General features: G+C 37.7%; 1 protein-coding gene and 1 non-coding gene across 10 annotated transcripts in view; one reads left to right on the forward strand and one right to left on the reverse strand.

The window, feature by feature from the left end:
* Positions 1-25,901, forward strand: part of CACNB2 (calcium voltage-gated channel auxiliary subunit beta 2) — a 347,650-nt gene that overhangs the window by 204,305 nt on the left and 117,444 nt on the right. The gene's annotated exons all lie outside the window — the stretch shown is intronic.
* On the reverse strand, positions 25,009-25,084 carry TRNAN-AUU (transfer RNA asparagine (anticodon AUU)). The gene is given in 2 exon segments: positions 25,009-25,044; positions 25,048-25,084. It is a non-coding gene; the product is annotated as a tRNA-Asn (tRNA).

A 25,901-nucleotide genomic window follows, 5' to 3' on the forward strand; every position in this document is an offset into this window, starting at 1 on the left:
GGTTGAACTTTTCTTGCGACATTCCTATATTTCAACCTGTACCACCAATTAAGCTTGTCTAGTAGTTGGCTAAATTATTTCTGATTAAAACATGACAGCTTTCTTGGCGGAAATCCTGTCTTTGGGCTACAAGAATGTTTGGCAAGTTTTTTGTTATCATTTTTTTTAAAGGCAATGAAATATTTTGTTGAAATATTTTCTTTGGATCATAAATGTTAAGTGGGAACAATGTGACATTTGTATTATACCTGAAAGCTGATAAAGGAACCCCATCATCCTTCACTGAAGGACCAGGGTAGGGTTAATTATTCATGGATTTGTTTGTGTACCTTCCCACACATGTTATTCACAATTTGAAGCAAGTGCAGATGAAGAAAGAAAAGAAATGTATAGAAGTATCTTTGCTGAGATAAGAATGCTAAGACCACATTAGATAATTTGGCTTGTGCGGGATACAAAATCTAGTAAGTTACTGAGTCCTTTAATTTTGCATAAACTAACACTCAAATTTCCTTTAAATTCCTAGAAAGTCTTTCTACTTCTTTAAATAAATGGAAAATTAATCTTGTTTAGTACATTCTTCCCCTAATATTTTATAATTACTATAATGTTTGCTAGCCCTCCACTGAAAGCCGGGAGCCTTTTAAGTGTCTGTGACTGGGTCATGTGATTAAGCCACTAACAGAAATATGAATGAGTGTCCTCTGGCCCAGCCCTTTTTTTTTTTTTTTTTTTTTTTTGGTCTGTTTGCTTTTAGGAATCAATGGATATATTACATCAAAAACTGGGTTTTGTTTGTGGAATTTGCATTCAGTTTGCCAGACCATCATTTCCTGAAATACTTGCAAACAGTCATTTTCTGTCTTTTGGTGTCCAAGAGCCTATTTGAAGAGCATTGCCAAGCATGGGAAACTAATAGCCCTCTATTCCGGCTGTGGATACAGTACCACTGTGGCCATAGCTTGCTATAAAAGGGCTTCTTTGTGGCTACACTGAGTCTAGTTCAAGGTGTGAGTGAAACAGTTATCACAATGACAGTGAGCATTTTGAAGTGTAAGAAACTTTTTCAGCTCATCAACATCTAGCGTTTTTCATTGTTTTTTTTTCAATTGTTTCAAAATTTCTTGTTAAACGTTCCTCCCAAGTGCTTGGCGTCACTAACAGTAAGACCAAACAAATAACTTATTTCTGGGGGACTAGCACAAATGTTGAAATACTTCAGAACAAAGTTTGAAATGAACAAACATATTTTTTAATTTTACTATTTGTTGTATTTGAGCTAATTTTTTGTACTTGAACTTGAATTTGAAATACTTATCAGTATCTTACCACATCTTTTGAAAAGGTTTTTCTCAAAAGTTCTTGTAAGGCAACTTAGATTCTTTAAGAAAAAAATCTCATGATTCCCTGGTGAAATTATATCTGTTAAACATATTGCAAATAATTGAACTGAGAATTTTTGTAGGTGATAAAGCTTTCTTTGGATCATTTGTAAAGAGTAAACTGTTAGTAAAATTCACTCTAAGAAATGCTTTTCTTAAACACTGAAATATGTATTTAAGAATAGATATGCACATATCTATAAAAATTAGGGTATCACATTGTTCTCAATCCATGAAATATGTAAAAACTCACATTGATCCATACACAGTGGACATAAGGAACAGTAAATGTTTCTTAGATGCAAATGAAAGGTGAAGCTAACTTTAAGAGTTATAGACACCTTTTTATTTTTACAATATAAAAAGGTATTTTAAACCACATATGTCTTGGAAATATTTTATCATTTGACTCCAATTCAGTCATTACAGTTCTGATTCTTTACTGTCTTGATGGAATTGACATGATAATTTGATCTAATTTTAGAAAGATGTATAAGCTGAAAGTTAATAATACCACAGTTTAACTGTCAAGAAATAACCCTGTATGAAAGAATGAATTTTGGTTTCTGATCATATTGCACTGAAAACCAAATTCCCTTTTTAGGTGTGTATAGGGGCATAAAGGAGTGAGATGATTTCATTTCTTACCATATAGCCAGGAGGAAAGAAACGTCCCAAAAAGTACCTGAACTCTACTTTAAACACAACAAGTTGGGGGAGAGGGCATAGCTCAAGTGGCAGAGTGCATGTTTAGCATGCGTAAGATCCTGGGTTCAATCCCCAGTACCTCCTCAATAAGTAAACTTCATTACCTTCCCCCCCGAAGTAAAATATTTTTTTAAAATTAAAAGAAAAATAAACACTACAAGTTGAAATCACATAGTTTCCTATTTAATGTGATTTCTCCATTGCATCCATAGGAATAAGATTCTTACAATAGATACCATTCCAGAATGAGGGTTGAAGATTTTTGTTAAAGATTTCAAAATGATCTGATATGGCCATTATTTTTTTAATAATAAATAATTATACCAAATAATAAATTACAAATTGTTCTTTGCTCTCAGGTCCCTGTCACAATAAGCAAAAATATTTTACAGAGTAGGCTATGACCTCATTTGAACGTTCCCAGGAATTTAAAGTGGTTGCAAGATTGTAAGTTTTCAGAATGATACACAGGAAACTCCCACTAAATAAATAAGGCAGATCTGCACCCAGTGTTGAAGTCTTAACTTTCTATTGTTACTGTACCCATTGCATGGGGCTCAGGAAGAATTTTCAAACTAAGAGCTGTCCTCAAGCAAATGCTGCAAACAGGGAAAAAAAACTATTTTTGAGGAATGATGTTAACATTTTAAAGAAAGCATTCCTGAAACTGAGTTCCAGGTTTTAGTCATTTTTTTAAAAAGAGTATAAATGAATGCAGAAAGTTTTTCCTAGAATACACCCCAAAGAGCATTTTAGGAGTACAAACATTAATAACCCCCCATGTGTTTAAAATACACACCTGTTGTATATGATTATGCACAAAAGCCAGATTTTTCATGAATAATTTATATCATTTCTTACATAATTTAAGAATCCATATGCTCTATAATGAAGTTAAAATATGCAGTATTTAAAGTATGCAGTCATGTTAAACAGTTACAGCATGAGTCACTATATATATATTTTTTTAAATGCGGCTCTAAGTGTGACAACAGGAATTTAAAGGATGTGATGTTCATTTGAAGTGTGCTGTTAATTTAAAGTCACTGTAAATTCATTAATTTAGGTCATTTTGGTTATTGAGACCAAATGTGGAACATTTCTCATGTTATGTATTGAAATGTTTTTTAAAAATCTGAAAACTACATCAGAATATTCATTGAGTACTTCAATTTGAGTGTGTTGGTTCTGTAAAATAAGAAAGATCTGTTGATTTTAAGGAATTGACCCTAGTAGTTTGTCTAGGTTTTATAATTTGCCGGAACTGGTTCTTTTACTGAAGTCACAAAAAAACAGTTACATGCATTAAAAAAAAAAATTGTTTTCCTTTTTAATTCCAAAGTCCTTCTGTTTTTCTCCCTGTGAATCAAATACTCTTTGCCACTAATTTTTTTTTTTGCACATGAGCCACTATTATTAAATATTTGAAATGTCCTGTACTTTGCTATTGTACAGGTAGCAGAAGTCTAAACTTAGGTATTTTTAATGCATCCCCATCAGAATTTTTATTTTTGTGAGAAAGTAAAACTGTCATTTCCCTTTAAGAGCATTGATGTGGTTTTATTTTTAAGAAGAACCCTATGTTAATAAGAAATATATAAAAACCATGCTATGTTTGAGAGGACTACCTTATTTAAGAAGGTATATTTCCTTGTGTCTTGTTAGATGTTGGAACTGGGGCCAGTGGTGGAAGTTGTAAGAAGGGAGAAGGTTTGTCGCTTTTCAGTTTAGAAAAAAAGTGAACCCACTAAGAAATGAGCCACCAACTGCCTGTTTCTGGAAGTACTGGTTCCTGCTTTTGTCATGCTCTAGCCAGTAACTGTTCAACAGAACTTTTTCTGATGATGGAAAATGTCCATTCTGATGCTGTCCAGCATGGTAGCCACAAGCCGTGTGTGGTTGTTGAACACTTGAAAGGTGGCAACTGAAGAACTGAATCTGTAATTACATCTAAATGGCTTCTACTAGACTCCTTTCTGTTCAGAGTGTGCTCTGTGGACCAGTGGTTCTAGCATCTCTAGGAGCTTGTTAGAAATGCAGACTCTCGGGCCCCACCCTAGACCTGCTCAACCAGAATCCACGTGGCAGCCAGACCCACAGGTGATCCATAAGCTCATTATCACTCAGCAGAGCTGACTGAAAAATTGTTCTTACACAGGCTAGAGGGTTAGATGAGCTGAGACTTCCAGCTCCTTCTAGTCTATAATTCCTTCACTTTAGAGACGTTGATTATTGAGATTCAAAGAGAGATTAAGAACACAGACTTTGAGGTTAGACAAGGAGTTGAAACCTAGCTGTGCCACTTGTTGGCTTTGAATGACTGGGTAAGTCAACCTATCTAAGGCTCGGCTCCCCTTCTGTAATTAATGAAACAGTACCTGTCTTGCTGGCTCCAAGGTGAATTCGCAGAATGCGGGTGCGGTGTTTACACTCAGACTAAACCCTCAATCAAGGATTGTTTTAACTCATACTGTTGTGAATCCGTGTTACATAACGTTGTGAGACCGGCAGACTAAATTTAGCATCTGGCTTAAGTGATTAGATATGGCTTTCTTCTAAATCTAAATGAGCTTTGCAGAGTCTCAAACGGTGGCTGCGTGTCTTCAAGAAAAGGAGGTCTGAAGCCCTCTGGTGTGATTTTTATCGCATATTATATATTTAGGATTAAAGTTGAAAGTACTCATCCAGCCTCTTTGAACCATCAAGGAGTCCTTAAGCTGGACTTCCAGGAGCGTAGCAGCAGCTTCTTGGTTTCCTTAAAATTCTTCTTTGCCTTCCTCTCCTAAAATGTATGGAGTCCCCCAAATGGCCATAAAATGTCTTAAGAATGTTGTCCCTCTGGAAGTCACGGGTGGGGCCAGAGCAAAATGAAGTTTTGCCCTCCAGATTGCAAGGAGGGATGTGTTTGGCAGGCCTTCTTTGGAGCGCAGCCAGAATTTCCTTTTTGGCAAATTCTATGTTCAAAAAAGAGTGAACCCAGGGTGAGCTCAAGCTATTAGTCACAAGTTTTCATCTTTATTAACAGAGCTTCATCAGAGAGCTGGTCCGAGATGGGGTGGGAGCAGTCTGCTAGTTAAAAATAAAAGTGCATCCTTATTTAAAATTCCCATCATTCTTTTGGCATGAAAAAAGTAATAATGCAAGTTATAGAATATAATTTTCAAAGTACTTTCCATAATTGAACCATTCTCTCAATGTTGGACATTTAGATTGTTTCATACACACATATGTGTATGTGTGCATATCACACCCTGAACATTCTCATTTTTCTGCACCTGTATTTCCTTCACATAGATTCTGAGAAAAAGAATTACTGAATACATGTTTTTACATGCTTTTCAGAAATGTTGCACTAATTTAGCTATCCACCAGCAATGTTTGTGTTCATTTCACTGTAATATTGACTATCAGTTTTAAAAAGGTTAATTTGATGCAAGGGAATACTACTCATACATTAAAAAGAAGGAAATCCTACCATTTGTGGCAACAGGGATGGACTTTGAGGGCATTATGCTAAGAAAAATAAGTCAGGCAGAGAAAGATAATTACTATATGATCTCATATGTGGAATCTAAAAAATGAAGTAAAATAATTGAAACAGAGAACAGATTGGTAGTTGCCAGAGGTGAGGGGTGGGGTGTGAAATGGGTGAAGGGGGTCAAAAGGTACAAACTGCCAGTTATAAAATAAGTCCAGTGGATCTAATGTACAGCATGGAGACTACAGTTGGCAGTGTATTTGAATTATCAGTATATTCTATTGTATATTTGAAATTTACTAAGAGAGTAGATCTTAAAAGTTCTCATCACAAGAAAAATATGTAACAATGTGTGGTGATGGGTGCTAATTAAATGTATTGTGATGATCATTACACAATATATACATTGATCAAATCATCATGTTGTACATTTACAATGAGAGCAATGTTATATGTCAATTACATGTCAATTTTTAAAAAAAGATAAACATAAGCATGGTGGTTGAAGTACACTCTGGGGCCACCTGGCCTGAGCTCAGACCCTGGCTCTGTCACTAGCTGTTGTGACGCTGCACACTCCCTTGACCTGTAACACAGGGCCAGCAGTAGCACCCACCTCATGGATTGTGTGAGGATGCAGGCAGTTCATCTTTATGTGAATCACCGAGGACAGTAACCTCGCACAGGGCAAGTGTTCAATGCCGGCTGCTGTGGTCATAATCCCCATCATTAGGGGCCTGTGTGGCCAAAAGTCCTACCTGCCATTTCAGGAGTGTGCCCACTCTGATGACTGCACACACCCCTGGGGCAGGGGTGTCTCTGAACAGACTGAGAACTTCTGCTGTTGGTCACCCTGTACCATGTAAACCAAAATGGAATTTTGTTATATGAAAAGTACACCAGTTCTGATTTGATTCTGTGCAACCAGCATCAGAAATTCAGAGTCCCTTAGTGCTCCCCAGAGACCATACTTGATTGTTCTAATTCCCAGTGAAGGGACACCCCCCAGGGAGCCCCCCACCATCACTTTCTCAAAAACTCTCGGGGGTCCTCTTTCAACAGGGCTGAGGTCCACTGGGTATCAGCTTGATAGCGTGACTTCTGTCCAAAATGTGTGCAGCACCTCCCCTGGAGATTTGCACCGTCGATGGTGCAGGGACACCCTAGATCCGCTGGTTTGGGGCAAAAACAAAAACAAAAAAGAACAAAACTTGGCTATGAAATTCAAAATCGCTGGCAAAATGAAGGTCACATTGTCCTGCAGACCAGGTGACTTAAAGCTCAGCTGCGCTGTGGGGAGATGAGAAAGAAGTTTTCTTTTTTGCCAAGTTTCTCTTGCTGGGTGATGGAGGCAGAGGTCAGCCCTCTCTGTTTCACATGCCTTGACTCATGTGGCATTGACAGAACCCTGACGGGGACCCAGCTCTGTGCGCTCTCCTGCCCGGCACCCGGGTTGATTTGGATCCGATTCTCCTGCTCTTGTTTTGATTCCTATTTCTCTTTCTCCCCAGCCAGGCTGGACAGCCTTCCTTCAGGGTCCACAGCCTGCTGTGCAAAGCTGAGGAGGAGGGGTGGTGGGGAAAAGGAGGAAGACAGAAGCTATGATTTATGCAATATTTATGTGTTAGGCACTAATTTAAGTGATTTACCTATTGTAATTATTAAAATGTTTTTTGGTTTTTTTTTTCACGATCCACAATTTACAGATGAGGAAGCTGAATTTGGGGAGGTTTAGAAAGGTGCCCAAGGTCACATTGCTAACAAGAAGTAGAACCAGAGTTCAAGCTGGAGCCAAATCTGAAGGCAAAATCCAAGCCCTTCTTTGTTCTTTGCTGTTCCTTTCATGGTTTCCCCCATTTATTTGCTTAAGCCTTTGGGGTTAGCCTAGGTGTTCCTTCAGATATTTCACTAGAGTTTTTGGTTTTGTTTTTCATTCCTGGCTGAGGTGTTAGCATTGTTAATGCAATCAGTCTGTGATTTCCTTTGGGGAAAGTATTTACCCACTAAGTCTCTACCGAAGTCCACGGGTCATTGGTGCACATTTGTGTTGGTCCTCTCTCCAAAATGCTGCTGCTGTTCAATCCTGAAAAGATGCACGTTTCCAGAGCAAAGTTAAGACCTAGGGGCCAAGAGCCACATGTGAGAGGAAGTCTTAAAGACTTTTGTAGAGGAATAGAAGTGACTGTAAAAAAAAAAAAAAGAAAGAAAGAAAGAAATTATTCTCCCTCCTTCCCCACTCCCATTTGGATCTTAATGCCTGCATCGATTTAGAGAAAAAATATATAATTACGGGTATATCATGGTGAGATTACTGACTAAGGATGACAGAATAACAGAGGAAAAAGACATTTTAGAGATACAACGTATAAAGTCATGTTTTGATGGACCAGCACTGTCCTTTTCAAGTATCATTTAGCACCACAACTCAGTTTCTGGCAGAGATCACCCAGAGAGCCATACTAAGCAGGACATCCATGAATGAGAAAAGGCTTGAACGTGAGATGTTATCTCAGGTTTCCAGAAAGTGGACAGGGCTTAGGGGAAGGTCAGTGGCTGGCTGAGAGGTGCCAGGTAGAATAGGGGGGTAGGAGTACAGATAGAATCACAAGATCACCTTGAGGGGTTAATGCTGAATTAATAAGGAAGGGGGTGTCTCCTTGGTTTAGAGAAACCAAGGTGGCTTGAGAGACGAGACCAAGACAATATAAAATTAGTCCAAACTCATGGATTGCTGAGTAATCTTTCAAAGGACATCCTTTGTCACCCAAGTAGGTTTTCTTTCTTCTATAAAGTGTTCAGCACTCTCAGAGACTTCCTTAGCTTTTCCTGTCCTGTACAACAGAAGAACTGAGCAGCCCTGCATGGTGCTACACTCCTGAGCCCTCCTGGACCAGAACTGTCCTTTTCAAGCATTGTTTAGCATCACAGCAACTCTCTGCACAGGCTGCTGTCTCCTTCCCATCTTCCAGAGAAAGACACTCCGTCTTAAAGATGTTCCCTAACTTGTCATGAAACAAAAGTGTCAGATTTCACATTTGTAACACTGCCCCCTAATGATAAACTGTTGGTAAAAACAGAAAGGCTGTGTCTCAGCTGTAGCAAAAGGAGTAATGCCAACTTGCTCTGGAAACCATGGGGAGGCGAGTGTTTTGACGCATCCTGTTCTTTCTCATTTTTGTCCTGTGATTTCACCCTCCCTACTGTGTATCAGTGCCGGAAGGAGAAAGGTACATGTATCTTTATTAAGATAAAGGTAATCTCAATGTGCTAATGGGGATGAAGTCCATTGTTAAATTAATCATTGTCTAAATCCTCTGAGAGGTATTTACTCTTTGGATTGAGCTTTCTGAGCTGTGCATTGGGAAAATGTCAGGCAATTGGAATTAGAAAAAGCAGTTTTATGTATTTTTTAATTGAAGTATAGTCAATTTACAATGTTGTGTTAGTTTCTAGTGTACAGCATAGTGACTCAGTTATTTATATATATATTATATATTCCATTTATTATATATATATATATTCCATTTTATTTTCTTTTTCAACATAGGTTATTACTAGATATTGAGTAAAGTTCCCTGTGCTATACAGTAGGACTTTATTGTTTATCTATTTTATATATAGTAGTCAGTATCTGCAAATCCTGAACTCTCAGTTTATCCCTTCTCACCCCCTTTCCCCTTGGTAACCAGAAGTTTGTTTTCGGTGTCTGTGAATCTGTTTCTGTTTTGTAAATAAGTTCATTTGTGTCATTTTCTTTTTAGATTCCACATGTAAGTGATATTATATGGTAATTTTCTTTCTCTTTCTGGCTTACTTCACTCAATATGATAATCTCTAGATCCATCCACGTAGCTGGAAATGGCATTATTTCCACCTTTTTTATGGCTGAGTAGTATTCCACTGTGTGTGTGTGTGTGTGTGTGTGTGTGTGTGTGTGTGTGTACCACATCTTTTTTATCCAGTCATCTGGCAATGGACATTTAGGTTGCTTCCATGTCGTGGCTATTATAAATAGTGCTGCTATAAACATTGGGTTGCCTGTATCTAGCAAAAGTAGCTTTTAATTGATGAAGGCCTAAAACAAAAACTTTTTCCTAAGTAATCTAGTTCCTTGAAACTGGGCAATGGAAGGCACTATTTGTCACAAAATACTGCTAGTGAGCAAGTAAGAATTCAGTTTCCTTGACTCTTATTGGGGATGCACAGGGGCTCAAATTCTGAGAGATAACCTTGATATTCACAGGCCTGAACACAATTATCAACAAATGTGAAGGCTGAACAATGAATGACTGAATTAATGGTGTTGTCTATGTCTACATTTGGAGGATGGCTTAATTATCCTGGTTTGTTGATGTGCTGAAAACTACCATGAAGCTGCCTCCAAATATCTAGGACATGGATTTGGAGAGAAAAAAATATTTTCTCATCCGTTGAAGTAGTCATTGGTTTGAAAACCAACTGTACTAAGACACTAGTTTAAGTGTAAATAATTTTGATTAGAGAATATATGTAAAGGGGAGGAAATTTCTTGTGCCACAGAGATGACCTCTGAAAATAAACTCTTCAATTGCTCTTGTGAATAAAGGAATTGGAGTAAGAAATATGTGATTAATTAGATGTCAATATCATGCAAGCTATATAATTTTCAGCCGGCATATCACATAATTATAGAAGTTGATGCAGTTTTTCTGTAAAGACCAGAGAGGAAATGTTTTTGGCTTTCAGGACATACATTCTCTATCTTCACCAATCAGCTCTGATATTGGAGCACAAAAGCAGCCAGGGGAAATGTGGGGTAGACTGAATGTGACTGTGCACAATAAAGTTTTATTTATGGACACTGAAATGTGAATTTCATATAATTTTCACATCATGAAATATTATTGTTCTGTTGATTGTTTTGAATGTCTCAAACACATGAACACCATTCTTAGGAGGCTAAAAGACAGCATAAGCAGGTGGGTTCCTGTATAACCTGTGTGGTTAGAGTCCTAAGGTATTTTTATACCAGCAAACGTGCTGAAAATGTACTATAGATACCCCTCTGTAGAAAGCTATTTTATTTGAAGTTTCTGAAAGTTGAATTTGCTAACTCAAACATAACATTTGCTTCTTAATTCAGATTTAAATTTGATTTCTGTTTCAATTTAATTCTGTTTAAATTTCTACCCAGATCTGGGAACTGACTGATAATGATGATTATGAAATATGCAAGGTCCTTGAACTCTTCCTTTTGGCTGTTTGGATGGATCATTGTCTTTATGTTAATTAGGGCCCAGGGGACATTCAGGTGCTTGTGGAAGGCATTATCATTAGAGAAATGGTCTAGTTAAGAGCTTGTGTTGGGGTGGGGGCGTGCAGAAACCTGGGATGGTTTAAATTGCAGGGACCAGTGACAAAGAAAACCCAGTCAGTAATTATAATAAACTTCTTTCTAGGCCTGAATACAAATCCTGAGATGTGTCAGTTTTTACATTTGAATGATTCGACTCCACTCACAACAGCATACATGGTGATATGTCAACATTTTAATCCTGAATGAGTGTTAATTGGGTATTTTCATGCTGAAAGTATTTGTTACCTAAAACACTGACGTGACCTGAAGGTCTCTGATTTTTATAATTATAGAGCACACACAGGATTTCTTTCTCTAGATGTGATTGCTCTATACAGAATGGATTTGAAGTGCACACTTTAGATCACTTAATAATTCAGAACTGTAATTATTAGACTCAGAGATGACTTGGTATTAAGAATCTTACTGAATCAGCCTGTGAACAGTTGGGGGCTGGTTGGAATCTTGAACTTAAACTTAAGAAACAAAAATATCTCTCTCCTTCCTCCCTTCACTCCTTCCCCTGCCAACCCCCTGGAACAAATGTGTTGAGCGGCTGCCCAGTTGAGCACAGTGGAGCTGGGTCGCAGTGGAGAATGAGGCAGAGAGCAGTGCTTGCTCTCCCAGATCTGGAGCTGACTTCCTGGGATATCTGTTAGCTTAATAGAGTTTCCTGCTCTTGCTCACTTTTTTTGTCTTAAAGTTTGGAAGCCTCTACTGATTTCTCTATCAGAAACTATTTTGGTTGTTTTGCTTTGTTTTGTTTTAGTTTTGGTAAGATGTACATAACAAAATTTACCATTTTAACCATTTTTAAGCCTACGGTTCTGGGCCTCAGGTACATTCATTACTCTGATTCTCTGCCCCTCTCCCCCCAAGCCCTTGGCAACCACCATTCTACTTTCTGTCCCTGTGGATGTGATGGCTGTAGGTACCTCGTGTGGCTAGAACTATACAGTGTTTGTCCTTTTGTGATTGGCTTCTTTCACTCAGCACATTGTCTTCAAGATTTATAAGAAATGTGTGTTTAAAAGTTGTTGGGGTTTTTTTTTTTACTTTTCCACCTTTTAATTTTTTTTTATTTTTTAATTGAAATATACTTGATTTACAATGTTGTGTTAGTTTCTGGTGTACAGCATAATGATTCAGTCATACATATATATTCTTTTTCATGTTTTCATTACAGGTGATTACAAGCTATTGAATATAGTTCCCTGTGTTATACAGTAGGCCCTTGTTCTGGGAGGGATGGTTGTTTTTGTCTTTTTATTTTATTTTTTAATAATTTTTGTTGAAATACAGTTTACAATGCTGTGTCAATTTCTGGTGTACAACACAATGCTTCAGTCATATAGGAGCATACATATATTTGTTTTCATATCCTTTTTAAGCATAAGTTACTATAAGATATTGAATATAATTCTCTGTACTATACAGTGTTTTTAAATTTTTTTTAATTTTTAAATTAAAAATTTTAGTTTGACAAATTCACAGACATAGAAAACAAATTTATGGTTACCAGGAGGGAAGGGAGTGGGAAGGGATAAATTGGGAGTGTGAGATTCACAGCTACTATTACATATAAAATAGATAAACAACAAGTTTCTTCTGTACAGCACGGGGATCTATATTCAATATCTTGTAGTCCCCTATATAATGAAAAAGAATATGAAAAAGAATATATGTGTATATGTATATGACTGAAACATTATGTGTACACCAGAAATTGACACATTGTAAACCAACTATACTTCAATTTAAAAAATAATAAAAAATAAAATAACATGAAAAAAATTTTCGTTTTAATTCTGTCAGGGTAAAGCTCTTATCTCAAGAACAACAGTGTTCCTAATTCCTTTAAAATTGTATACATTTTAATGTTGACTGAATCACCAAGCGACGTTTTCATTTTAGCCTTCCTCTAGCCAAACAATGGAAGGCTTTATTGTTTGAAAACCCTTGAGTATTACCGTCTAACTATGAAAATCAAAGCACCCTCTTTGCATGGGAGTAAAGAACTATTTTGAGGGTGGTCCTGCTTTTAAATAATTTTTCCAAATAAATAAGAACTTATTCATTAGAAAAACTAACTTTTGTAGGTTATTTTTAGAGAAAGATGTATCTGACTAGTCAATTTTTTAGATCACTAAGGAAAGTTTTGTGAATAGGAAAATAAATAATACTCCAGCTGGGGGAAGTCCCACTTTTAGAAAATTTGAAGACTTTTCTCCACACAGCCCCCATGCAATCCAAATTTTCTATTAATTAGCACATTTCCGCGCTACAGTTTCCCTCCCTCTCATGGTGGGCGGCCTTCCTCCTAAGCATCCCCAGAAGCCAGTCTTCTCTGAAAGTAAAAAGAAGTAAGACCAACAGAGTTGTTAATCTTCACTGCTGAGACCTCACACACAGCGCCCGCTGGGGAAATTACATTCTTGGCTTCTGTCCTTTGGTTGTGTCATCAGGAGTAACAGGTAGGAGCCCCCACCTCTCCTACCTAATAAAAGGTTCATTTTTACTGGGATTTAATTGCCTACAGAGGCTGTAATGTGGAGGGCCAGAGTCGTGCTGGTGAGCCTTGCCTTCATGAAATATGTGCTTCACATGAACACGAATAAATCCTGAAGAATGTTGTTCCCGAATGATGTGCCTTTGTGATGGGTTCACCCAGAGCACTGAAATCCTGCTGGCCACAGGCAGATAGGATCTGCCTGATCCAAGGATCTCTCTGGACAGTCTTTGGAAACATTCTTAGTTCTCCCTGGGAATCACAAAAGGATAACTTGAAAAGGATTGAACTGTCTTTACGGAGTGAGACTTTCAGGCATTTTTAGCCTATCATCCTCAAAAAATTATGTATGATTATAAATAATATGTAATGGGGTTCTGATGTTAATTTGTGCTTTTCAACTTATTGAAGAAGGCTAAAACTCTTAGGGAAAGAAAGAAAGAAAAAAGATCATGTCCAGCCTCAATGTGGATCTCTTGTGTTCTAGCATTGTCCAGAGTTTGCCAGATTTTTTGGAAGGACCATCTCCCTGGGTAGGCTCTGCAAGTATACATCACCCCAGGAACACTTTTCCTCTCTGCTTAATCGCAGTTCTCTCTTCCTCTGTAGGGAAGATTCCTTGTTGAATTTGTTTGGTGTCTTTCTTCTGTATTTTCTCAGGCCATGGGATGGCGCAGGGACTGTTTGACTCGTGATTGGATGCCCCATTGGCAGGAAATAGAGATGCTATCTTATTTGCTAAACAATCCATGGAACACTCACTGAGGCCACAGAAGTTATCTTTGAACCCATTTAACACCCCGTATCACCCAGAGTTTGATATGACAGACATGCACTTTGTTCATTTATCTAAGAATACTTACTGAGCACCTGCCATGTGCCTGGGTGGTTGCTGGGTAATCAGCTAGGAGCAGAAGCTCCAGATCAAAATAATAACTAATGACAAAATGAAGTCTCTGGCACTGTGTTGGATGCACTCCTGCTGGGTCTGGGGCAAAAGGACCAAGGGAGGGCCCCACAGTGCATACCTTTCTGATGACTGAGGCATCTGAATTAGAATTATCCTTGAAGATTTACGTGGAAACGTGGAAGTGGGGAGAGAGCCCCCACGTCTCATTAGGCTCTGTCAAGGTCCATGATGTGAGTGGACAGCCAAGCCTATGCATTCAAGCTCCTGTTCATCACAGTCCTCTCAGCAGGGGTGCTCTTGGCCACCCCTGGGTCCAGGAGTGTGCACACAGGGGTTGGGGAGGTGGGTAGTGTATCCTGAGAAGGATGAATGTGAGAAGAGGTCCAAGGAGTCCTAAGAAACAGGCTCATTGGCCATTAGACCAGGGAATTCCAGGGTCTCTGGTACCCAGACCATAGAGAGCTACCTTGTATAATATGGTAGCCATTAAAGAACTTTTGTGTTATTTACCTCTGTAACATCTCTCCCTCACTAGTATGTAAAGGCCCCCAGTCTTATCTTCTTCCCAGATGTATACACTGGTGCTGGCGATGCAGAAGTGAAAAAATAATCCCTGCCCTCACCATGGATGTTACATTCTAATGTATGTTTATGTCAGGGAGGAGGCGATAATAGCATTTCATTGTACAGCATATTAGATGATGGTCATGTAAATGACATGGAAGGCATAGCAGGTGTATCTTTGGTTTGGAATGCCTGAGTCTGGGGTCTGTTTTAAGAGGAGAAGCATCTGTCATGGAGCACACACGTGCTGTAGCAGGCTTGGAAACAGTGTCACCAGGCCATAGTGCAGGGGTCACCCGGCCAGCAGTCACCAGGTCTTTTCTAATCTTTACCAAACTCTCTTCTTACCAAACTGTCATTTTGCCCCATTTGATGGAAATTTTAGCATTGTTGAAGTTCATTATGCTTTTAAACTTAAAGTATGTATTTTCACGTGTCTTGTCCCTTCGGACTGCTGTTCCAAAATACTACAAACTGAGTGGCTTACAAACAACAGAAATTCCTCACAGTCCTGGAGGCTGTTAGTCTGAGATGAAGATGCAGAGTCTACTTTCTGGTTCACAGACAGCATCTTCTCACTGTGTCCTTGTTTGGTAGATAGGGGGGTAAGGGAACTCCCTGGGGTCTCATTTACAAGGACACTAATCTCACTCATGAGGGCTCCATCCTCAGGCTCTCTTTAACTTCCCAAAGCCCTCCCTCCTAATACCATCACCTTGGGGATCCAGTTTCAACATATGAATTTGTGGGACACAGGCATTCAGTCTGTGGTACCATGTATTGAATATTTGCAATTAAAATATGCTTTCGTATTTGTGAGACAGGAAATATACAAATTGCTTTTTGCCAACCGTATATGCCCAGTGTTTCACTAAACATTCTTAACACAGTCTAGATTTTCTAACATTAGCAATACATTAATACAACCAACAGCACATCTCCAGCTAATCAATCTGAAATTTTCAGCATACTTCTAAACATAACTTTGTATGAACCAGATTGTCTCTAGTTCTTAAATCACTTCCTGAAGGTAGACTGGCTGTATAAAGGATGTGTGCTATTTTAGGTCAGTAGGGTACTTTGTGGTGCTTTATTACCGAGTTCTCCATACCATTGTCCCTTTTCCAGCCAACTCCCCGATCCTGTAGCCTATTTTTAATATTAAATCTCTCTGAACCAAAGTCATATCTTCCTGGAAGGTTAGACTTTTAGAGCAGTTTATTAATAATTTATTACCAAGTTACTGAGTCATTTGGCCTCCTTAAATAGCTAACCTAGTACCAAAAAGATTATTTAAGCAGTCATATGAGAAAAGCCCAATGTTTCTGTGGAAACTTAATCATTTTAATACACTGTCTACAGACAATTACAGAGAAATGTAATTCTTTAAAATGTTAACGTTTCATGCCGAAGTCTTTTTCTTTTAATTCTTGTTTCTTACCTGATATAATTTCTGCATCAACATGTACTCTATTTCTTCTTCTTCTTTTTTTAAATGTGCATAAAGAGTTTTTCAGAAGATCCAGAGTTTGCTTTCCTTCCCCACATGTAAAATATCATCAGGGTGAAATCAATGAATCAGGGAAAATATGTATCTGCAGACCCTCTTTTCTGCAACACCAAAAATATTTTCAGAGTATTTTGTTAGACATTTCAACTGCAACAAGAAAGAACTTTTTACTTCTACTCACAAAATTGACCCCAATTCCAAAAAAAAAAAAAAATTCAACTTAGCAACTCCGCAATTAAAAAAATAGTAATAATGAATCCAATTCTATATATTTTGTTATTTTTGTGTGCTCCCAGTATTTTTACATAATGAATGTATGTTTTTATAGAAATGATTCAGGATTTTTAATTTATTTTTACCAAATATGATCATCATTAAAATTTGCCAATACCCTTTAGTCTCTGTAACTATTATTAAGGTTGTGTAATAATTTAAGTGTAATAATCTAACAATAATTTAAGAATTTCTTAAAGATAGGTCCCAGAAGTGAAGTCATTTAAGATACCTATTAGTCTAGATACAAACAAAAAGAACTTTGTTTTCCCAAAGGGTTGTACAAAAGTAAAGAAAAAAAATTCAAGGGAATTTTAGGGCAATGAAATTATTCTGTGTGATATTATAGTGGTGGCTACATGTCATTATGCATTTGTCAAAACCCATAGAATATACATCAAGAGTGAACCCTAATGTAAACTATGGACTTTGGTGGATGATAATGTGTCCCTGTTGGTTCATCAATTGTACCAAATATGCCACACTGATGAGGGATGTTGAGGGAAGGGGAGTATATATGTGTGAGTGGGGAGGGCCATATGCAAACTCTCTGTATTTTCTGCTCAATTCTGCTGTGAACCTGAAACTGCTCTAAAAAAAAATAGTCTATTAATAAAAAAAGAAAAGTAAAGTAAAACAAACAAGCAATCAAGATGTGAAAGCATTAAATTTAATGTATCCTTTGTGAATTGATACTTTGCAAATCTATCCATGGTGAACTGGTACTTTGCAAAGCGTACTAATCTCATGAGGTAGTGTTGTTGTATTTAGTGAGGCTGAACACTTTTTCCAGATGCTAGTGACCAGTTGATTTTTCGGTGAATCTTGTGTCCATAACTTTTCTCTGTTTGTGTTTATTGATCTCTTACTATGTTTTGCATCAATTAGTACAACCTTTGCATGTGCAAAGTAAAGTTTACAGGGTAAAATATTTAAGGACTGAAGCCATAGCATTTTGCACTGCTCTGTGGTTCCCCAGAGGACACATGCGATAACTATCCTTTAATGTCTGTGGACTGAGTGTTCATTGCTATCCGGGAGAATTTTCCCTGGAAGGCAGGAGCTAGCATTCATTGTTTGATGGTTCTGCCACTCAAGAAAAGGCTCACAGCTGGACATGTAGTCTTTGGGTGTGACCTTTATTTAGCAGTAGAGAGCCTGTTAAGATGTTCCAGAGTTGTATATCTGTCATCATATTTTTAAAATATATTATCCAAAATTACTTGAAGAAATGTCTTTCTCCTGTTCTGGCTTGATTTTTTTAAACATTCCATCTTACTAGAAGTCATATGTATAGTCACTTTTTTTTTCTGCTGTGAATTTAAATTCTAACCTCATAGGGCTGGCAGGGGTAGTGTATGAGATGTGTCAGTAAACAGTCGCAGAATATGTCAGATTTACAATGTATTTTCAACCACCGATAAGAGAATTTTCGAGAATTTTCAAGAATATTCTTTCTAGTAGCTTTGATTTAGTGTACTCATTTTGCAGAGGGGAAATTCGCCTGGGGAATATTTACATGTCTTGCCTGTGGCTACACAATGAGTCATTGGCAGTTTTAGGACTGGAAATTTAAGTCCCTGGAATGAGGAAGGGTAATTAATGGGGAAAGAAGCTTCATCAAAAATCAGCTTTGATCATGTTTTCAAAATATGAAATCTCTCTGACACTTGTTGGAAAAAAAGGATACCATGTGAATTTTAAGTAAAATGACTTTTTTTTAGTAGCTTGCATCTTATAGAATATGTTTGTTTAATCAACACGTGTTTATAGAGCATGTATTCTGTGCCAGACACTATTCTAGGCACTTGGGATAAATGAGTGAACGGAATGTTAAAAAAAGAAAAATCTCTGCTCTCATGGATGTTAAACTCCAGTAAAGATAATAAGTAAATTGTATTTTAGGTTAGAAGGTAAAAGCACTGATTAAAAAAAAAAAAGTAGAACAGAGTAAGTGAGATTGGAGACACCGGAGGGCAGTAGGGGTTGCAGTTTTAAATAGGATGATCAAATAAATCATTGAGAAGGTGGCGCCAATTGAGGAAAGACTTGAAGGAAGTGGCCTTGGTGCGGAAATCTAGGGAGACAATCTTTCCGGTGTCTTTGAGGAGCATCAGTGCGGCTGGAGCAGAAAGAAGGAGGTTGTGTTGGGCGGGCGGTTGAGGGAGGGGGTAGGAGATGAATGAAGAGGGGATATGAGCCAAGGAGACTCCAAAGGAGCAGCCAGTGGGTAAGAGAATGACCAAATGAGAGTTATTTCTTGGAGGCAACCTTGAGAAAGTGAGTAAAAGGACAGGGAGTGATATTAACCAGGCTAAATGCTCCCGATAGGTTAAGTAAGGTGAGCACTGAGAATTGGCCATGGGATTTAACCATGTATCACTGATGACCTTGAGCAGTCCAGGGAGACTGGTGGGAGAGGGTAGGCTTCAGAGAGACCCAGAAAAGGAGAATTGAAGTGAGTATGGGCAACTTCATTTAGATTTTTTTTTTTTGTTTTTTTGTGGGGTTTTTTGCTTGTTCTTTTCTTTTCTTTTCTTTTCTTTTCTTTTCTTTTCTTTTCTTTTCTTTTCTTTTCTTTTCTTTCTTTTGTTTTCTTTTCTTTTCTTCTCTTTTTCTGCAAAGGAGAGCAAAGAAATAGGGTGGAAGCTGGCAGAGAGAATGATGTCCAGGGGAGGTTCTTCAGTGGAGGGAAATCGCAGCATGTGTGTGTGCTGAGGAGAATAATTCAGTAGAAAGAGTAAAGGTAGTAACGTCCACTCAGAGCTTCTGGCAATATCCATACCCTTCCTGAATTCCTACACCAGAAATTTCCTACGTGTGATTCATTCAGTCTTTTTCCGTCATTTAATTTAATATTATTCATCAATATTTTGAGAACATTCAACTCTCTTGGGCCACTCTTTTTCTACTTCTTTTTTTTTTTTTTTTTTAATTTCATCTCAGATTTTCATTTATTTATTTATTTATTTATTTATTTATTTATTTATTTATTTATTTATATTATTGGGAGGGGAGGTAATTGGGTTTGTTTGGAGGAGGTACTGGGGATTGAACTCTAAGCATGCACTCTACCACTTGATCTATACCCTCCCCACATTGTTCTACTTCTTGTGTATTCATTTCCATTCTCATGAATAAAAAATAAATGTTTTTAAGAAATTATATTACCAGGAAAAATACTTGTCAGCTGTCACCATCAGTAAATATATATTGTAAGCCTGAAAACCTCCCCCAGCACACACACACACAGTTATAATTATGAAGGGAAATTATTCATCTTATGCCTGAAATCCCAAACTTGAAACAATATTAGATTTCTCATCTAATTTTAACTTTGTCAGAATTGTTGACATTGTCACATTTTGCAAATACTGGACAGACACTCTTCCATAAAACATAAACAGCTATCATACCCTCACCTTGAGGAATAATTTAATGATAATAGTGTTTTAATATATTACTCTTTTTTAATTTTTTTCCTTCCAGTTTTATTGAGATATAACTGATACACACTGTGTATTTTTGGCGGGGAGGAGTGGTGGCAGAGGTAATTAGGTGGTTTTTTGTTTGTTTGTTTTTAATGGCGGTACTGGGGATTGAAACCAGGACTTCGTGCATGCTAGGCAAGCACTCTACCTCTGAGCTACACCCTCCCCCTCTTAATATATTATTCTTAAAAATATATAAATTGGTCACATCTCTGAGCCTTGGACCAATGATTTATACTTTTTAATAACTTTAGTTTCAGTGCTGAAAACTAGCAACTGTTTCTATTGAGCTGAAAGAAGATGCTTGGATTCCAGCCAGCCTCAGGCAAGATTAGTTGCCAAAGAGGCTACCGAAGGCCACCTTGCCAAAGTCATGTTCATTTTCCGGGAAGAGAGGAAGACTTAAATAGCTGATTTCTTGACTTCATTGTTTTCCTATTCTACTTATCTGCTTTCCATTGTAGATAAGTAGTGAAAAGAATGCTTTACAAAAAGAAAAAAGAAAAGAAAAGAAAAGAATGCTTTACAATTTTGAGATACGGGGAAGGGAGGAAAATTCCAGGGTAACAGGCAACTCTTTGAATCCTTCCTTTCACAAAACTGCATTACACTGATGAATGAGAAATTATCTGTTTCATTGTACCTTCATTGTGCCTCTGGGGGAGATAAAATTTGAGAATCTGTGAAGATGTGTGTGTGTGTGTAACAGAGAGAAAGGGGGTAGAGAGAGGGAGAAGGGTGAGGGACTCACTTCAGCAAAGATGGAGCTAAAAACTTGGAAATCATCACAACACTTTACAACCTTTAGAAATGGCTATATGTGTGCCTGACAGACAGAAAAAGATATGTTTTCTGTTAATAGACACATCAGTTGCATGCAGGGATTTGTTCTGACTTTTATTTTTATGAGCTGATGCAGGCATGGAACTTAAATTCAGACTGCTTAAAGCTGACTCTGCCCTCCATCAATTTTTAGTTTTGTGACCTCACTCAGGTAACTTTACTTCCCGATAGCCTCAGTTCTTTTCATCAGTGAAAATGGAGTGATGAAATTATATATCGCTGGTGAACCAGCCTAGCACAGCGCAAGCATTCACTAAAAATTAGCAATTATTATTATCACTCATCTTTATAGTCTAACCTTAATAAATTGATGGCTCAGATTATTAACGTAATATGGAGCAAACCCAAAAATATACACTGACTTTAGCCTTTATGAGATTGTCCTGGATTTAGAAGGTAGAAAAATCGGAGAACTCTGTTTAAACCTCAAGAAGACACAATTTCCCTGAGTGCAGAATTTACGGACAACTTAAATGTCACTTTTTTTTTTTTATTATGATAACATTTATTGAACTAACATTTAGTGAGCATGTCTACATACACTTTGTATATAATAACTCATTTAATTCTCACAACAACTATATGAGGTGGGGACTATTACTGTCCCATTTTTAACTAATGAAAAACACGGGAGACAGAGAGGTTAAGTAACTTGGATAAGTCACACAGCTGCTAAGCATCAGAGCTAAGCTCCTAACCACTTACAGCAGTGGTTCTCCTTGGACAGCAACATCAGCGTCATCTGGGAACTTGTTAGAAATGTTACATGCCACTTCTGATTAAGAAAATCAAACATCCATAAGGAGTTTTTCTGTGGTGTGATGAAAAGGATCCCCAGAATCCATATTCCGGGTGTGCCTGAGTGTGTATTTACCTGGGGAGTGAAAGAGAGGGGAAAAGGGAGAAGGTTTAAATAAATACTCCTGCAAAAGTAGCCCATGAGTGACACTGATCTCTGAGCATTGCTTATCCTCAGGACCTTAGCATATGCTGTTCCCTCTTCCTGTACATCTCTCTTCTCAACACACACCAAGGCTAATTTGTTTTTTTCTTTACCTTTTGAGATATTTCAACTTAAATATCATCTCAGATTGTCATTGTATCTTCCTGACCCCAGCATTTAACTTAGAATTATGGCACTAATGGTTCCAAAGTAGTTAGTACTCAGTACATGCATGTGGTTGGTGTTTTGGTTTTGTTTTATTTTGATTTGTTTTGTTTTTGGCAAAATTTAATCTCTTCATCAGTGCATAGGAGAGTTACACAAAGTTTATAACTTTTCCTGTGCTCTTGAGAAAATTAAAGCTAATATTTTAGCTTTTACTTAATTATAACAGGGATGAACTTGCATAGATTTATCACTATCAAGTCTGTTAATATTTTCAAGTTAAGCCACATGGCAGGCCAGTCACATCTGAGATTTTCGTGATCGGATGGATTTGAGTAGTAATTTTGTGACATTTGCAAAGCAAGGTATACAATATTAATAAAAATGGGCTTCATCTCAATGGTCCGTGTCATTTTTGAATTTTTTGAGTCAGGAATGCTCATTATCAGTAGACAGGTGATGATTTTGTTTCTGAAGAAACCAACAAAGCAGGGGTTAGCAATCAATTTTCTCAGAGAGATCCAGATGTCTTCCCAGGAACAAAAGTTAATTCTTCTAAACTGTGAGAAGAGATGACAGTGTGTGAAATGAGAGAATCACCTTCTCAGCCAATATGAGCAGATGGTACAAGACAGAACCCTTTCCTCTTGGTCCTTGGCCTCAGAAGTCTCCCATTTTACTTGTTTTCTAAATATGTGGGTCTGACCAGCATGGCAATGAAGTGTCTCTCTATCCCTGGAAGGTGAAGGTGAGGAGGAAACAACTGAAGTCCAGTGTGCCGTTGACTTAACATAGTTATATACATGGGGATTCCCATTCATCAGTCCTATACATTTGAAGCCTTGAGTATTCTGGATGGGGCACAGATTTGCCTAGCATCAAGGTAGCCTTGGGTTACTATGAGAAATTGATTTTGCACAAGAACATTGCTTTAGGCTTCATGTGAAGATTTCATACAGAAACTGATGACCCATTTGGGGTCCAAGATGCCAGTCCTCAATAGCTTATGACTCTTATCCTTTTGGCTTTTAAGAGAAAAAAAATACAAGAATAGTCAAGAGAAAGGATCCTGGAAATATAAATGATGGATAACAGTAGTATACAGCATCAAACAGGCAAATTTTATAAATACAAAGGAAAAAGCGTTAAAGAAAAAAGGTGATGCTTTGTGTGTAAATCTTTGACATAAGTTGGAAAAAGACAGAAATTAAAGAGTAGATAGAGGCGTAAATTGATCCAATTAAGTAAAGTGTCCTATAAGCAAAGAACACATGTTTGGAATGAGAGTCCTGAGGGTAAAAGTGAGTGATCCCAGGTGAGTTATTGGGAGACATTAGGTGCAAATCGCATTTGGAAGAAGGCCTGTGCGGCTACGAACTTCCCTCTTGGGACAGCTTTTACTGCATCCTAGAGGTTTTGTACGGTTGTGTTTTCATTGTCATTTGTCTCAAGGTATTGTTTAACTTCCTCTTTTTTATTTTTATTTTTTAATAGAGTTGGTTTACAATGTATTCATTTCAGGTGTACAGCATAGTGATTCAGTTATACATATGTATTCCTTTTTATTTTCTTTTTCATGAGAGACTATTGCAAGATATTGAATTTAATTCCCTGTGCTGTACAGTGGGACTTTGTTGTTTGTCTGTTTTATTTACAGTAATTTGTATCTGCAAATCCCAAACTCCCAGTTTATCCCTCCACCCCTCTATCCCTCCACCCCTCCTTTCCCCCCTGGTAACCATAAGCTTGTCTTCTATGTCTGTGAGTCTGTTTCTGTTTTGTAAATAAGTTTGTGTCTAATTTCCTCTTTGACATCATCATTGACCCACTGGCCTTTTAGTAGCATGTTGTTTGGTCTTCATGTAAAAGTCCCCCACCCCTCATTTCTCTTTCTGTGGTTGATTTCTAGTTTCATGCTGCTGTGGTCAGAAAAGATACTTGAAATAACTTTTATCCTCTTAAGTTGGTCGAGGCTCGGTAAATTGCATTTTGGAACTGGTTGGTGAAGAAGGTGTAGGAAAGGAATTATGTGATGTACCTGCCAGGACAAATACTACAGAAGTTCAGCTAATCACACTGAAGGAACCCGAGAGATCAAGAGTACGTCTTGTGATGAACTTCTCCTGGACTTATGGAAATGCCTGCCAGCTGTTCTGACTGAAGACTACTTGAGGCAGAACGACGCAGAAAGTCCATATGGTACCAAAGGCAAAAGCTTAATTAGATACATCACTTCTAACTGCATAAATCCACACTCCTGGGAGGAAGGAGATTAATTGTAAAGCACATGTTGGGAGGGTGACTTTCAAAAATGCAAGAACTCTGGAGGCTAAACCATGCTGCTATTTAATAGTGACTATCTTTGGGTGAGGGAGTTTAAAGTGAAGGCTGTTTGTCCCTCTTTCTACAGTGGGTACACGTAACATCTATAATGAAAAATATTTTGAAAGTGTGTACAGTCACAGATCCAAGGAATAAAGTCATGTGGCTCCTTCTGTATGCTACACTAAACTTTAGTTTGTAGTCACTGATGTATTGTAAAATTGTTGAAGGTCAGTGTATTGTTGCAAATATTTAAAAGACCATTGACAAAACTCAATGTAGAGAGTTTTTAAAAACTGTTTAATGATTTAAACCTGGAAAGAGGTTTCAAAATGACTGTGTAATTAAAAGCTACACCTGATGATTAGCAAAAGACTTTTAAAATCTTATTTTGTTCAAAAGGGAATGAGATCCTGTGTTTGGCTCTTGCTCTTGTTATGAGGTTCTTAAAGACAGAAACTTTGTATCCTCACTGAGGTGTGCCCTGAACTTGTGGCAGGGTGATTTTCCTTTTTGTTTTTTGTTGTTGTTGTTTGGTGTGGGGGGTAAACTAGGTTTATGTATTTATTTTTTAACAGAGGTACTGGGGGTTGAACCCAGGACCTCGTGCATGCTAATAAGCAAGTGCTCTTCCACTGAGCTATACCCTCCCCACTTGATTGGGTTTTAAATGCCAACACTTGTGATGATGGGGCCTGAAGTCCTTTGTGGGATATAATTGTGCTTCCTGGTAATTTTCTACTGTGCTGGTCCCACTACAGGTAATCCTCTGGGAAGATCAGGTATCCCCTAGCATGTGTGTTGGCGTAGAAAAACTCATCTCTTCCTTGTGAATTTTGCTGAAATTTGGAATGTGTTTTCTATCCCCCATGCATTTTACATTCACTTCATAACTATATAAGCAATCTCCTTATTAATTTGTGTTATGATACCACAGTGGGGGTGCATTCTATCTTTTTTGTGAGGGGGAGATAATTAGGTTTATTTATTTGTTTATTTTTTAGTGGAGATCCTAGGGATTGAGCCCAGGACCTGGAGCATGCTAAGCATGCACTTTACCACTGAGCTATACCCTCCCCTCTTCATCTACAACTTTTATTCTCAAGCCTCTGTTCTACTATATTTTCTAGCATTTATGTCATGAAGACTGGTCTTAGCCCAGAAATGAGAGGAAGAGGAGAAGGGAGGAAGGAAGACAGGAAAGGAGGGAGAGAGGGAGGGATGGAGGCAAAGGAAGGAAGATTTTCTTAAGAATGCCTTTCTTTCATTTGCGTGTGACTTTTACAAAATAATCCCCACCACCACCACACTCAGACTCAGACAAAAATGTAGTTTGGAATGCAGTGATAGAATTTTATTTTCCTCTGAGAAACCTGGAAGTGTGTATTTCTTCCTAAATAAAATAAGTAATCCCATTAGAACAGAAATGAATAAGTATCTTTCCATCTCAAGCCTCAGTCACTTTATT

Source organism: Camelus dromedarius, chromosome 26 (genome assembly GCF_036321535.1).
Source record: "Camelus dromedarius isolate mCamDro1 chromosome 26, mCamDro1.pat, whole genome shotgun sequence".
In the NCBI taxonomy this organism is placed as follows: domain Eukaryota; kingdom Metazoa; phylum Chordata; class Mammalia; order Artiodactyla; family Camelidae; genus Camelus; species Camelus dromedarius.